The 15,418-nt window shown below is 36.1% G+C and overlaps 1 long non-coding RNA gene across 1 annotated transcript; it reads left to right on the forward strand.

Moving 5' to 3' along the window:
- Positions 1 to 2,558: 2,558 nt before the first annotated feature.
- On the forward strand, positions 2,559 to 9,143 carry LOC135299239 (uncharacterized). The gene is made up of 4 exons (XR_010361263.1): positions 2,559 to 3,218; positions 7,956 to 8,067; positions 8,218 to 8,382; positions 8,912 to 9,143. It is a non-coding gene; the product is annotated as an uncharacterized LOC135299239 (long non-coding RNA).
- Positions 9,144 to 15,418: the final 6,275 nt, after the last annotated feature.

Below are 15,418 nucleotides of genomic sequence, written 5' to 3' on the forward strand. Positions count from 1 at the left end.
CAAAAAGTTTTTCCTGGATCAGTATTTAAATGCAAATATTTCTGTTTGCAACATGAAAATCACAACATTATGTAGAGCTGAATCTCTATTTATTAACACCAGTTTATGAATTTCTACCTTAAAACTCCTTATTATACCCTTCTCTGTTGAAATTACGACTGTATTTGTGGCCAGAAGTGTAACATAGCAATATAGCCAGGTGTCTTACAAACCAAGAAAATAAGTGAGTCCTTTTGAATTTTGAATCCCTTGGTTGAGTCTACGCTTGCAGTCAGTCCCTGTGACTAGAACAGGTAGATGTTACGACTTGCTTACTTAAAAAAACCAAACCAAACAGCATAGATATTTTTGGAGACCTGGTTTCTTCTTTTATGAATAACTGCTCCCATTCCATTTCCCACGCCTTTTGTACCCAGTGCTTTTGCACCATTACTTTAATCCACTTTGATTCCTGTGACTCGCACAAAGGCATTGCCAGTTGGAAATAAGCATGCCCATGTGTGTGGCCAACAGAAATTCGTAAGTGCAAGGATTGGAGGGAGTGGTAACAATTGATTGGAATAAGTGATACAATTAAGGAAAACGTAAAGCCAATCCAACACAAAAACACACAAGCAAGATCACCTATGGTCCTCCTCCCCTCACATAAGTCCCTTTTAGGGTGTTCTAAAAGCAGTCATTTTTTAAATGAAAACTGGTTCTCTCTTGGCAATCTGACCTCTTCAGACTTCTTCAGCAATGATAGCATCAACAGTACTGCAACTTTGTTTTTCTGGTTGTAAAATCCTCATTATGCTGCAGTAATTATTATTTGACACCATATAGATGTGCTCTTACTTGAAGAAATGGAGATGAGCTCCCCAGCCACTGCAAATATCAGATTCATCAAGGCTCTTTATAAAAACAAATGTGGGAAGAAAGGTTTAGCAATTGCTGTTCTCAAAGGTACATGCACTTAGGAGAGTTACTCCAGGCACACATGTGCTGTGTAGGAAGCATGAGTGAATAACCAGACAGTAAAATTGAGATAACATCAGCATGGAGAGGGCTCTAACATCATTGCTCCATTTTGCTCAGGCTCAGAGTATACACATGGGCAGATGCACTAGATTATCTAAGGAGTTACTATGCATTTGTGCTTCACAGCCCAACAAAGATTAGAAACCTTATGAATACTCTTCAAAATGGCTATTGAGTTTCATCAAGAAAAATAAGTCTGAGATTTCAAAGCAGCAAAGCACAAAAATTATTCTGTATAATTTTATTGCAAACAGCTTTTTTGCTTACTTTATCCCATATTTCAGTGTACCAAATATATTTTATCATAATTATTTTATCTTTTTTTTTTCATTGAGTTCACAAAATAAATCACATCGTCCTTTTCACAGACTATTAATTTTATTTTTTCATTGTAGTGATCATCTGTCCCTTATTTATGACTGTCTGGTATCCCTGTAGCAAAAGGTAATATTGTTTATATGGAAAAATAATAACAAATGCATACAAGGTATCTAGCTAAAGTGAGCTGTTGGCCACTATAGTCAAGCAGCTGGAAAAAAACAATAGACTCTGAGCCAAGGCCTTTGAGTCAAACATATGGATTCTCATTAACTTTAGCTGGCTTTTCAGGTCTGTGTTCCATATGTATGCCAGTTTGAAAACTAAAAGTATTTTGTGAACTTATATTTCCTTAGTTTAACTTACATTAAAATTATATGCCCATTTTCTGAAATTTCATAATAAACTTGTATGAATAATATGTTTTCACTGCAGACTGAATTAGGAATTTAGAAACAAAATATTTCATGGTTCTGGCCATGAAGTGCTTGAATAAGAAACATATAAAGATTATAAAAATATATGAATGCTATTGATGAAAGCTGGGAGAGACTAGACATTAATGAAGCAGGTACTGCATATGTCAGATCCAGATGCAGAATAGCTCTGGTATTTCTTTTGCCAGTGTTTGCCACTGAAGTGAAAACTAAATTACTAAAAGTAATTTATAATATATTTTAACCCTGTGTATAATTAAAATTCTAGGTAAGAATACATATATGTATACATATACATATATATATATATATATGTATATATACAGTCTTAAACTCATCCAGGGATGGTGACTACAGCACCTTGGGTGACTACATTATCTCCTCCTTGGGGAGGCTGTTCCAGCACTTAAAAACCCTTTCTGTGAAGACATTCCTCCTTATGTCCAGCCTGAACTTCCATGATGCATCTTGAAGCTCTGCCCTCCTGTCCTGTCACTGGGTGCATTGAGAAGAGGCCAATCCCAGCTACACCCTCCTCTCAGGGAATTGTAGAGAGTGATAAGGTCTCCCCTGAGCCTCCTCTTTTCTATTCTAAACAACCCCATATCTTTTAGCTGCTCTTCATATGCCTTAGTCTTTCAACAGACCCTTTCAATAACTTTGTTGTCTTTCTCTGGACTTGCTCCAGCACCTCAATGTCCTTCCTGAACTGTGGCCCAGATCTGGACACAGAACTCAAGGTGTGACCTCACAAGAGCTAGCTACAGGGGGAGAATTGTTTCCCTGGTCCTGCTGGCCACACTATTCCTGACCCAAACCAGGATGTATTCGGCTGTCTTGACCACCTGGGCACACTGCTGGCTCAGGTTCAGGCACTCTGGCCTAAGACTACAGCATTACGCAGGGCTGTTGGAGCCACCATCTTCATTATTGTTTGATTCCACCTGCAGGACCTTGTACTTCATAAACAAAGGCACATGGAAACGTGGGATAGCCACAGAGGAGATGTGCTGGCTGACAAGCCTGAACTCATCACTGTTGCCACCTGTCCCTTAGGTCACAGTGTTTTGGCAGCTGGAGAGAGGATATAGAGCCTCAATGTCATTGAGCACTTGAGCCAGCTGTTGGGCCTGTCCCAAGAAGGCAGGCTGTGATTACAGCTGTCTGTATTTCTCTCATACCAGCTGATACTCTCAACCTACCCATTGCCTCCCAGAGCTCAGCCACTGAGCAGAGGAGCTCCTGTACCTGGGCACACCTTCCCCAGGGGTGCTCACTGCTGCAGTCCCCTGCTGACCTAAGAGCGGGGCACAGTCTGAAGCTGACACCAGGGTGGCAGCATGTCCCCAGTGGAGCTCTGTCTGGGCATTGTGTCAGCTGTGGTGGAGGCAGAGCTTAGAGAGGCCATGGTTTTCTGCTGATTGGGTGCCACACCACAACCTGGTAGGGCTGGGAGTGCTCCAGCTCCCTTCCTGAGTGAATAACCACACAAAGTGCTGTGCAGGGCCCTGGCTGATGGCCACACCCCAGGTGCAGTGCTCCTGACCACCAGTGCTCCCCAAGGGCTTCCTTCATGCATTATGGGATTGGCTACTATGGGTCCTGTCCCTCTCCGCATCTCTGTGGGATTGTGGTGGCTCTCCCAGCTCTCCCAGAGGTTTATTTATTGGGAAGCCCCCTCCCACCCCAAGTCATTAAGTGTATACTTGTATAATGTATGCTTGAAAAAAGAAATTGGGAAATTTAGTAGTGAAGTTTCAAGAACATCCTTATGTCATTCTGATCTGTTTTTTCTAATGCTCTGATCAAAAGATTTCAGAATGCAGAGCAATTTGAGAGATTTTATGTATTGTTACACTACCATGAACGACCAAACTCTTTCATTTCAAGACATACCAAAACACATCCTTGCCACAGTTGTCTTAAATTAGGGTTGATTTAGGAGAGTTATTCCAATCCTTCCATGCAACCTTGTTTTTTCAAGATAAGAGCACTGTATGTAGAAATGGAAAGATGGAGCAGATAAAAATAACTCCATTCAATCAACTTTAAAAATCTGATTTATATTGACAATAGGAAAGAAATTTCTTTATTTTATGCATGCTTATCTAGACGATGAGGTGGCTTGTTGGATTGATACGCTATTTTCTCTTACTCATTTGCTTTCTACCATATCTCTGGAGATCAGAGACTTTCAGATGTGAAGTTTTTAAAATAAAAAATTGTTTAAAAAAATATCTCAATATTATTATGCAAGTTCCCTGTAAATATTTTTTGGTACTTCTAGACATCTGCACTGTATGCATGGCTTTACTAAGCTACAACTACAAAGCTATGTGTATATATGTGTGTGAGTATATATGTAGTCCTCATAAAATATACACATAGATATACCTATGCATATTTATACACAGACACACACATATACATATATACACACACACATACACATGTATATACACACATATCCAGGACAATGAAGGGATCAGGCTGAGCCAGCATGGGTGTTAAGAAAGGCAGATCCTTTTTGACCATGTTGATCTCCCTTTATGACCTGCCTAGTGGATGGATGATCAAAAGGTTGTGGATGGTGTCCATCTGGACTTAAGCAAAGCCTTTGATACTGTTTCCCATGGCATTCTCCTGGAGAAGCTGGTAGCCCATGTCTTAGACAGAACTGGCTGGATGGCTATGTTCAGAGAGTGATGGTGAACGGTCCTGTATCCAGTTGGTGTCTGTCCCCCAGGACTAAGTATTTGGCCCAGTCCTGTCCAATATCTGTATTGATGATCTGGATGAGGGGATTGAGAGTGCCTTCAGTATATTCAAAGAGACCAAGTTAGGTGGGAATATTGAACTACTGGAGGATAGGAAGACTGTAGGGGAATCTGGACAGATAGATGGGCTAAGACATCACCCCGAGTCTGAGACTCCAGCATGAGTTTCAACAACATCGAATTCTGGATCCTACACTTCTGCCACAGCAACCCCCTGCACTGCTACAGGCAGAGTGACTGGAAAGCAGCCCATTGGGAAAGGGCCCGGGAGTGTTGGTTGGCAGCTGGCTGAGGGTGAACCAGCTGCATGTCCACATGTCCAAGAGGCCTAATGACAACTGGGCTGTGCAAAAAAATGGTGTCGACAGCAGGATTAGGAAATTATTTTCCCCCCTGTACTTGAAATACTTTTGAGCCCCTCACTGAAAGAAGGACATTAAATGCTGGGGTTGGTCCAGGGAAGGGCAGTGGAGATGGTGAGGGGGCCGGAGCACATTTCTTCTGAGAAGTGCCTGAGGGAATGGGAAGTGTTTAGCCTGGAGAGAAGGAGGCCCAAGGGAGACTTAACACTGCATCTATCTAGGTTGTAGTGAGGTGGGGGTGAGTGTCTTCTCCCTGGCAACAAGACAAAAAGAGAAATCCTCAAGTTGTGCCACAGGACATTTGGATGGTATATTAGGAAAAAATTTATTCACAGAAAGGGTTGTCAAGCACTGGAACAGGCTGCGCAGGGAAGAGGTCAAGTCAACAACCATGGTGGTGTTTAAAAGACCTGTAGGAGTTACACTTGAGATATGGTTTAGTCATGGACTTGGCAGTGCTGTGTTAACATTTGGTTAACAGTGGGACTTGATGATCCTCATGGTATATTTCCAACATAAATGATTCTATGATTACAATCAAAATAATAATATTAAAAATGCTGTGGGTAAAGTAATATATATGGGTATTTTAAAATATTAATATTTAATGCATGTTTTTAGTATTTTAATTCACTTTAAAATTATTTTAAAAAAACAAAGAGAAATTTACAGTATTTGGTGAAGAAGATTAAAGACACCATATGGGTAAAGGAAGAGAAGCAAAAAACTTTTCAAAGGTCCTAAGTCCAGTTACTTTACAAATTTGACACCTCATATAGGATTTTTTCAGTGTGTCACGATTTACATAGCCTACTTGAATACATTTTAGCTGTTACTGAGTATGGAGAAGCTATATTCTCAGTGTAATTGAATTTGAAGATTTATCTGGTAACTTGTTTCATAACCAAATCAGTATTTTTAGTCAAAAAACTTCAATCCACTCTTGTAGCTATTTTTCATCCCAAATTAATTTGCTCAGTGCAGGTATGGAGAAAATGTCATGCTGACAAACACTTACAGCTCCTTACAGTGGTGTGCTATCATCAAGGCAGTTTTAACATTTTGGAGATTTGCACAACTGGTAGAATTATAACATCCTGAGTACTAGATGTAGAAGTAGAAACAGCAAGGGGTGTATATTATCTCAAGCAATGTGAAAAACAAGAATCTTTGAAAAGAAATAGTGGGGGTAAACCGTCGTACCAGTTGATTGGAAGGGACTTTCTTTGTGATTCAAATTACCTAGTAAGCATGACTTCAGTTTTATAGCCTAATCAACTTCCAGTGTTATAACCAGCCACTTTACAATCTCCAGACTGGACGTTAACTTCTTTATGGCAAAATGCATCAGAAAATGGGCTGCCATTGAGTAACTTCATGAGCAGTCTTCCCTGAACTGTTAATCAAAGTGATTGGCACGTGGATTTGAGCCCTCCAGGTTAATCCAGCTCGCTAAGCCACTATGTTATCAATATTTCTCCACAGTCCTGTATATTTATTGTATTTTTAATAGAAGTGCACCACATCAAACATCTGTTACAATCTCTGTAATTTAAAGGTAAAGAAGAGCATTTTTATTCCTGCATGATCAATGTTAGATATTCCTTAAATATTTGTGTTCAAATAAAAGAGCTGACTTCAGACACAAGAAAGGCGTCTAGCATGTCCCATTGATGAGAGACTTGAAGTCACAGCTGAATCTGGAAGGAAAAGAAGAATCCTTCAGGTTTCATGTCAGCAGCTCCTGCATTCTGCTGAGCTTTCGGTGGTTTATTTAAGTGACAAAGCATGTTTTCTAGACATTAGTCTTAGAGTGATGAGGACACACAAACTGTTTTCTGTCAGGAGGAAAACCATGGCTCTGCTACTGACAGCTACTTCCCTTTGGTATCTGTTTCTTCTCTTGGGCTACAAATAGAGCTAGCACAAGCAGTGAACTGCACAAGTAGAGGGAAAGGGGTTATAGGGAGGAGGAAAGTGCTTGGAAGCAGCTAGGCTTCACTGTTTTCTCTGATGGTCCGCAGAAATGTGGCAGGGAGGGATGTGTTTTTCCCAATACTTGAGAGAGGTATTAAGCCAAGCGATGGTGGAGCCTGGTGAGGTGTGCAGGCAGGAAGGCTCTGCCACCATGTCAAATCAAGTACACGAGAATTTGCTCTGGGTTTTTCAGGCACTGGCACAAAATTTATACCCTCATGAGATATTCAGTCACATCCATATCTTGTTGACAAAACAACCTTAGGAAATTTTTCAAGTATTTTGTCTAAGGTATGAAAGGCCTGGTTTTACCATTCTTTCTGAGGTGTATTACTGAATTTTTATCTTTTCAATTTTGGCATGTCCAAACATGAAACCTAGAAAACTTGGTATGAAAGATTTTAGTCTTTTCAGTGATGTCTTATCTGACATGCAGCCTACCCTTAGCAAATAATTTGCTTTGTTAATATTGCATTTTTTAATGGTGGAGATAAACTTAAAACTGTAAACTCATGTAATTATTTCTAGTGACATTTACTCATCAAAACAAATTTCTGTGTTCATTAAGTAGTTTTGCTTGGAATTGATCTAATATATATTTCTTTTTACACAAGTACAGATAAATTATCTTTTTCTCTTTGTTGGACTTTACTCTTTAAAATTAACATGAAATAGTAAAAACTTTATTAAGTAAATACATTTTCCTAGTTTCTTTGGTGAATTAAGATTATTAGTTACATGAATTTATATCCTGTGTATCCACTCCTTTTTATTTGCTGTGTTTTGAAACAGTTTTGAAATCCTAAAATACAATTAAACTTTTCAATTTTTAATGCAATAACTGAAACTCAGTAGAAATATTGAAAATATGAGAAAATTTTTTATTATGTATAGCAAATATTAGGTGTACCTCAATTTATTTAGAACTACAGTTTCTGATTTATGGGAAAAAACCCAAACAACTCTTTCTGATGTATTTTGACAGAATCTTTTAATTCCTTTTTCTTTCTTTCCTTTTATGTAAGAAGATTAATTGCTTTCTATTCTTCTTTCCTTTCTTCCAGGACACAGTCTTAATGAAAAACAGAAGGTTGCCCTAAGCCTGTATGACAACTTTTTATTTTTTTGTTCCTATCAATAAAAGAAAAAAAAAAGGCTTAATTGGTCTACCAATAGGTAGTGTTGTACTCTTCCATTATGAAAATGTTTTTTGCTATAGTGTCATGCATAAGGAATCCCATGGAAATAGGTGTGAAAGCACTTAATGAATTAACTGTCATTTCAACTGCAGGTATTAGCAGTTCAAAAATGCATATTTTTCTGCAGGAATAACAAGCATTCTTCTATGTAAATTAATCAAAAAAGGAAAGAATACCAAAAGGCAATTCAGACATCAAAGACACAAAGCTTTAGTGAGGATGTTGCACTGGTCACAGATAACAAAATACAGTTGTGTATTAACACAACTGATAATTTCCCTTGAAATTGCAGGTAACTTTACTCCTCTGTAACAAGTCATTTATTCTAGAATTGAGGCTTTATCTCTTTGATTCAACTCTGAAAGCTTTTATGATATGATTATTTCAAGGTACCAAATTTTTATTCTGCTGAGGACATTTGGAGAACATAGTTTCCTAGCTCTCTTATACAAGGCCAACTCATGCTGAAATTCCATATTTGGATATTATTTTCATCTATTTGCAATGACAATAAAATTATATAAGGAAAACAGGTATTCTCCTTACTACTCTGAAATAAGTATAATATTATCTTTTTTTTAATAGTATTGAAAGCAATTTTGTTCAAGGGACAAAAAAGTCTTGTTTTGCCATTGTTGCAATGAATGGTCAATTTTTACAAGACTGAAAACTCTTGTAATACTGATTTACTTTGAATTAAAGATATTTTTTTGTATCACTGCCAACTGTGATGAAGTGAAATGAACACTGTTCAACATGCCTTGAAAATGAAAAGCTTGCAATTTACTAAAATACTATCTGTCATCTATTTTACTTTTTAGACCTTTCAGCTATCCACATTTCTTCAAAATGTGACCTTCCTTTTACCCCAGTTCTCTGCAACTGTTTGGAAAATCAATGGCAAGTTTACAATAACCAGCATGAAGCTTTACACACTGTGGAGAAGAAAACATTTTGATAAGCAAATGGATTTCAATGTCAGCCTTCTAAGCAGTTGCTACAGACAAATTATTTGAAAGATTATTGAAAATGCACTGTCTTTTTAGAAAGTTACTTTTCTTCCCACACAAGGCACAGGAAATTGAATCAGCTGCAGTACTGAATTTACTGTACTGTCACTGAAATGTGTGACCCTGTAATAAAATAAAATCAGTGTCCAACTGTCCAATGTTTTTAGACCTTACTGAACTTTTCAACCAAAACAATTATATTTCTCTTTTTCTATTTTATTCTTTATTTTGCAGCATAAAACTTTGTGACCTTTTCTGTCAGAGTAATACATTGGAAATGGCAGTATGAAAAGTGCTTAGGCAATAGAAACCTTCAGACCAAAACTATAATAAGTCTTGTCCTTTTCTTGTTGTTTCCAAAATTAAATCTCTGCAATATTATTTATTTTTATTTTTTTTTGCCTGGTGAAACAAAGATTAATCAATGATCAAGAGATCTGCATTGAGAAAAATTTCAGGATTGCATAAATATCCTATTCTTGCTCCATTAGCTTATTGATTTTGGATTTTGTTTGAATGTTGCATGACAATTCAGAAGCTGTCTTTGTAAGTTACACCATTTTCGGATACTTCTGGTGGCACAGGATATATCAAGTGGAAGAGCTGCAAAGAGTAAAGTCAGTAATTGACCATATATTTCAAAGCAGAAGTCTCACTATATCAATTACAAATGCTGTAGTGGATGCTGAGGTGGGTTTCACAAGAAACATCAAATACATAGGTGAAAGCTCTGCGATCAAGTGTTGTAATTAAACTATTAAACAGACAGACACAAAACTATCCAGACTGGATGCAACAGAGGATGCAAATGCAAGATCTGTGAGTCTGTTTGCTTACTGGAGAAGGTAACACATGAGAGAGGTAGATGAAATTCTTGTGAATCTGTCTAGTCATTTCGGAAATTTGTGAAATATCAGTCTCACTTATAATGCATGGGACCTTTTCTTCCAAGAGAGTTTTGATGGAGATCTACAATAACACAAAACAAAATTCTCAGGCTCCTTCTTTTTCTCTTGTGCTCTTCCATCAGGCTTGAGTCTCATTAGCTTCTTTAACCTTCTATACCTACACCAGTTTTTAAAATAACATGAATTTCCCCTCTGTCTTGGCATTCAGATATTTTTTCATGTAATATTCTCATAAGAGAATGTGTTAGGGAAGACAAGAACACTGACTTGGCCAAGAAACACATTGCTTGCAGAGACCTCCTTAATGAGAGACTGCAGTGTTTAGAAAATCCTTCTGTGAGTCTGCTTCATTCATTCAAAATCCTCAGGGAAGAGTTTTCAAACATTTCTACAGTTTAATGTTTTGTGTGTACATCTTTTTTGGTGAAGGAATCCCCTCAGTTAATCTGTGAAGGTGAAAGCCTGAAAGATAGTTTTGTTGGTTCATTATCTTCTGATTTCAAACATTGAAGAAGACTTCTTTGATCATTGTCAAGGAGGTTCTCCTATTGTTCATATTTACACTTACATTATAAATTTTTAATTATCTGATTTGCATACAGGAGGCTAGGAGCAATCAGCCTAAAACCACTATGCTGTATAAAAGTTTGATGGCAACCCTGTTTTCCTATACCTTGTTTTCCTTCCCAGTAAGAATGTGAACATTGCAAACAAACAAAAGCTAAGTTGAAGCTGAAATGACTGCGAGGCAAATTTGACAGAAGCTGTGAAATTCGGATGTGAGAAGTCATTGTCAGTTGTAGCAAGCAACATTACTAAAAAACCCATGAATTTCTATGTAATTCCTAGTTGTAGTGGAACACATCAAGCCTTTCACAACTAATTTGTTGATATTGTAAGAAAATAGTTTAATAATAAGAACTTTGGGATTTTTAGCAGGAAAAGTGATTTGCTGATAAAATGTCAGATGACACTTTGGAAAATGGAAAATAACTAAAATTATTAAATAATCTAAAAATGGATTTTGCACAGTGCTATGAAAAATGAAAAAAAAGAAAGGAACATGACTCTTCTGAGCACTACATTTAAGTTTTAGCATGGTCAGTGGAACCCTAGAAATATTTTCCTTGAGAATGGGTTTTTCAGAAGTCTATGCTTTTGACTTATGCTTAAATTCATGGTGATGATTTTGAAGCTGTACAATTAAAACTATATTTGTATCAGAGTTAACAACCATTTTCAAAAAGGCATATCAAAATGGTCATCTCACATCTGCTGACTAGAAGCAGATATATACATAGAGTTTGAGTTATAGCTTCATTTTTCTTCCTTCTGGAAAATATTTATGCATGTGTTTTGTATGTTATTTTTCCATTTAGTAATGAAATGTTTTATTAAGATAATTTAAAAAGCTAAACAGCTGGTGAATTTTAAAAGTCTAAATAAAAGGTAACAGTTTTCCTATGCATTTAAGACATTTTAAATATTTTTCGTGTTTTATGGATTCTATTGAGATTTGGGTCAAGTGGCATCACAATTCAATCACTGTCCCTAAATTAATTTGAAGTTAACATTAACAGCAATGCTAATTGATTCCAGATGAGGATCTGTTTCAAAATTGTATTCCAAGTAATATGAGTTTTGGAAAAGGTACATAAAGAATGACACCTGATAGATCTAAGTTGAGCAAAACTTATTTTGTCCTGCTTCTTATGCCTACTTCTACTGTATTAGCAATATTGGATTGAGTTTTGGTGGGGATTATGAGTGAAGTGCTCAAGAAAGAAATTTGACAATTACAGCATAGTACCTATTTTCAGAACTGTAATTGATAAACAAGATATCTCTAGGAGACAGGAACACTGTATCAACAGATCTGAGCATGAGCTTTACAAGACTTCAGGCTAAATAGGCAACAGAAATCTCTGAAGAGAGGTACTCAGGAAATTTTCCCTCTCTCTTGGACTTAAGCACCTAAAACTAGGTCTGAATGAGGTGCTTTGTGAAACTGGAATGCATAACCCTTAACTGCTTTTGAAGCAGAGCAGAAAGCAAAAAAAATCTTATTTGCCTAATCCTTACAGGCCTGGGGCTTATAAACATTCCATGTTGATAGTTTCACATATGCTCAAGAAAGTTAAACAAAGGTTATATTAGTTGGAGAAATAGTTCTTCAGACCTGTTAAATTCTACATGAAGAAAAAGAAAGACCATTGGAACAGAGTCCTTTGCCTAGGGCCTGGAGCAATCAACTTGCAAGTTTCATTGCTGAAAGTATAGGGGGTTTCCAAAACTCCAGAGTACTGGAGTTATTCAGCTGATTTTCTTATTCTGAACAAAATAAGGAAAAATTAATATATATTTTTAAAAAGTCACAGATTATGAACAGCAAATTCAATGTAAAATATAAATTTCCCCTTGTCAAAAATTTTGATGTCTAAAAGAAGTTCATATTTATTTTTCTAACATATGAGAAAAGTTGAAGTCACTTACATTAATTTTTCCTTGTTATTATCTGCAGTAATTTTTATTCCTTGTCAATTTTTGTGTTACCACAGATATGGGAGTGTTTTCCACAAGTTCTATCCAAAAATTTTGAGCACAAAGTAGACATAATTAAGATGTAGAAAAACTGGAAGAGAAAAGCACAAGAAATAAGATGTTACACTGAAGAGGATTGTGTTATATCTCAAACATGGATATGTTGTCTCTTTCTGTACCGATCATTGCATCAGGACTGATACTAGACTTGCAAATAGTCTTATCTAAATTCCAAATTTTACTATTACTGTCTGAAAAAATAAGCCTTAGACTGCTAAAAATTGGTCAAGGGAAGTGAACTTCAGACCTGAATTTTCAGAGGAGAGTTGTGATATCTGCTAAGAGAGAAGGCATTGTCAGTAAATCTGGTTTATTTTTTTATAATAAATTATATGTTTACCTTGAAATATTAATATATATAGATACATAGTACTTATACATAATAATAAGTATACTTTTAATAATATAAACACAGATTAATTATCATCGTCTATGATGAATATAGTAATATAGGTACACATATACAATCTACATTCTATTCTAATTTGTTATCACAAGAACCTACTTGACAATCCAAGGATGTAATATCTATCACATTTAGGCATAGATATTTGTGCCTTAGTGCAAGGAAAATCTGTGTGAAACAGCTGCAGTTTTCTGTTCTTAAAGGGTATAGTATGTTATGCTACATTTATTGTATGAATGTTTTCTCTCAGGTGAAACTTTGACATTTGTACCTTCATAAAATCACCAGGACAGGTGATAACTGCTGCTCTGAAATAGCTCAGAGAAGCTGTTTGGAAGGTTCTCAAGAAGAAAGACATCAGGTGGTGGCCAAATGAGCATTTTGACATCAGTTATTATTTCTCCTTGGAAATGGCTGAGAAGAAGCCAAAGACTTGGCTACATTGCGATCCCTTCAGTATGAGCTGAAGGATGATGCAAAGCAAATGTTGACCTTCCTTTGGAAACCAATCCTGTTTTCTTAAAGGAAACCATGTTTTTCTACACAGCTTAATATAGCAGTTTATTGGTATATTTTTGCTCTGTAAAATCTAGTTTTGAAAGATTGTTACATACAGTACATAATATAAAACACTTAATAATAAGGGCCATTAAAGAGAACTTAGAGAGAGAGACTTGAAAGACATCCAGTATGAACTGAAGTTTGGTTTTGCCTAAAAAAGTCCTAAGACTGCCAGCTCTTTGTTGAAAGTGTCACTGCCTCCTTTTGTGCAGCACTGAAAGTATTGCTGCAATTCTTGACTTGATGACTTCATACCATCAAGATACCCTCCTTTGCAGTGTAGCAACATGCATTCTACTATTAAAACACCACCCCTTTTTTTTCATTTTAATTGCGCCAAATTAAAACAAAAGGATGGAAAATGAGCTGGTTTAAAGATTGAAGGATGAAGTTCAAATCTTTGTCTTTTCAAATGTCCAGTTTTAATACTTTTAAGAACAACTAAGTTAAAAGTTTTAATAATGGCAATATTTTAAGAAAATTAAGATATAAAAGAAAAGTAACAAAACTGAGGAAAACTGGATTCTTTTTGGGTTTCTCTCCCCTTTTTGGCTGGAAGTACTTTTAAAAGTTGATGTTGCAAAAAATCTAAAAGACTATTTTGAATGTGTCTCCTATGGCATCCAAGCAGGTCATACTAAAATTAATCTTTAGCGAGGGAAATTTTAGATTTTTTTAAAATCATCTGAATATTCTTCATAATTAGATTAATGTGAAAAGTAGACCAAATAGAAAATCATGCACAGGACATAGTAATAGAAAATATCTTGTTTATTTGCATAGTCCCATTAAATGGTTTGGTTTGGTTTGGTTTGGTTTGGTTTGGTTTGGTTTGGTTTGGTTTGGTTTGGTTTGGTAGAAATGTTAAAGATCATCTATTTCCAACTCCACCTGCCATGGGCAGGGACACCTCCTGCTAGACCATTCCTTGATCTCGAGTGAAGAGAAATACAGCACATAAATCCTATGTGGTGAAAGAGAATATAAAAATAATATGATTATCTTTATTTTTTTAAAGTTGCTTTTAATCCTCGGACCTGTCAACTACTTTGGGAAATCATGGAATCTTAAAGATTATATAGAATTTTTTGGAAGTATGTTGGGGAAAATAATAAAACCAAATTCAAAATTTATAAAATGTTAGGCCTAAAATAAATTGAATTTTAAAGCAAAACAGTTTTGATTTTGTATTTACATAGATGATGGCACTCTGGGCAATGACATGGACAAATTATACTTTCATCCTGATACTGTGCCTGGCAGCTGCTACTTTCCCAAACAGACACTAGTGACTACTTTTCAAGATGAACATTGATTGTTTATACATCAATGTATATGATTGTTTTTTGGTTTTTTAAGCTGTAAAATCACACTAAATCACAAGTGTTCAAAAAATGCCCTTCCAATATGGCTGAATTTTTTCACAGATAATTGCATCCAAAGTGTTTGTAAAAAAGAGCAATATTAAAGACATATTTCCCACAAATATTGTTTCATAAAAATTCTTTTAAATTGGAAGTCAGATCCATCGCATATTATGCATCTCCCATTTGTCATCACTGTTTTTTTCTGGTCTGTGTGATGAAATCTACTTGTTTTTCACAGCACTTGAGTCAGTAATGTTGCTGGGTAAAAGCTAAACAGATAGACAATATGCTATAAAAGCCAACAGAAATTGCAGCAGCTAGAAATCAAATGGATCTGAATAAGATAAGAAAAATGCGTATTTTTCTGAGTTTAAACAACAATCTTCCATCTTCATCTTCCACAAGGGTGTTTAAACTCTTATCTTTGACTTAGAGGTGAACAAGATATGGTGCAATTCAGAATTTCAAACTCTAG

Source organism: Passer domesticus, chromosome 4, assembly GCF_036417665.1.
Source record: "Passer domesticus isolate bPasDom1 chromosome 4, bPasDom1.hap1, whole genome shotgun sequence".
Taxonomy (NCBI): domain Eukaryota; kingdom Metazoa; phylum Chordata; class Aves; order Passeriformes; family Passeridae; genus Passer; species Passer domesticus.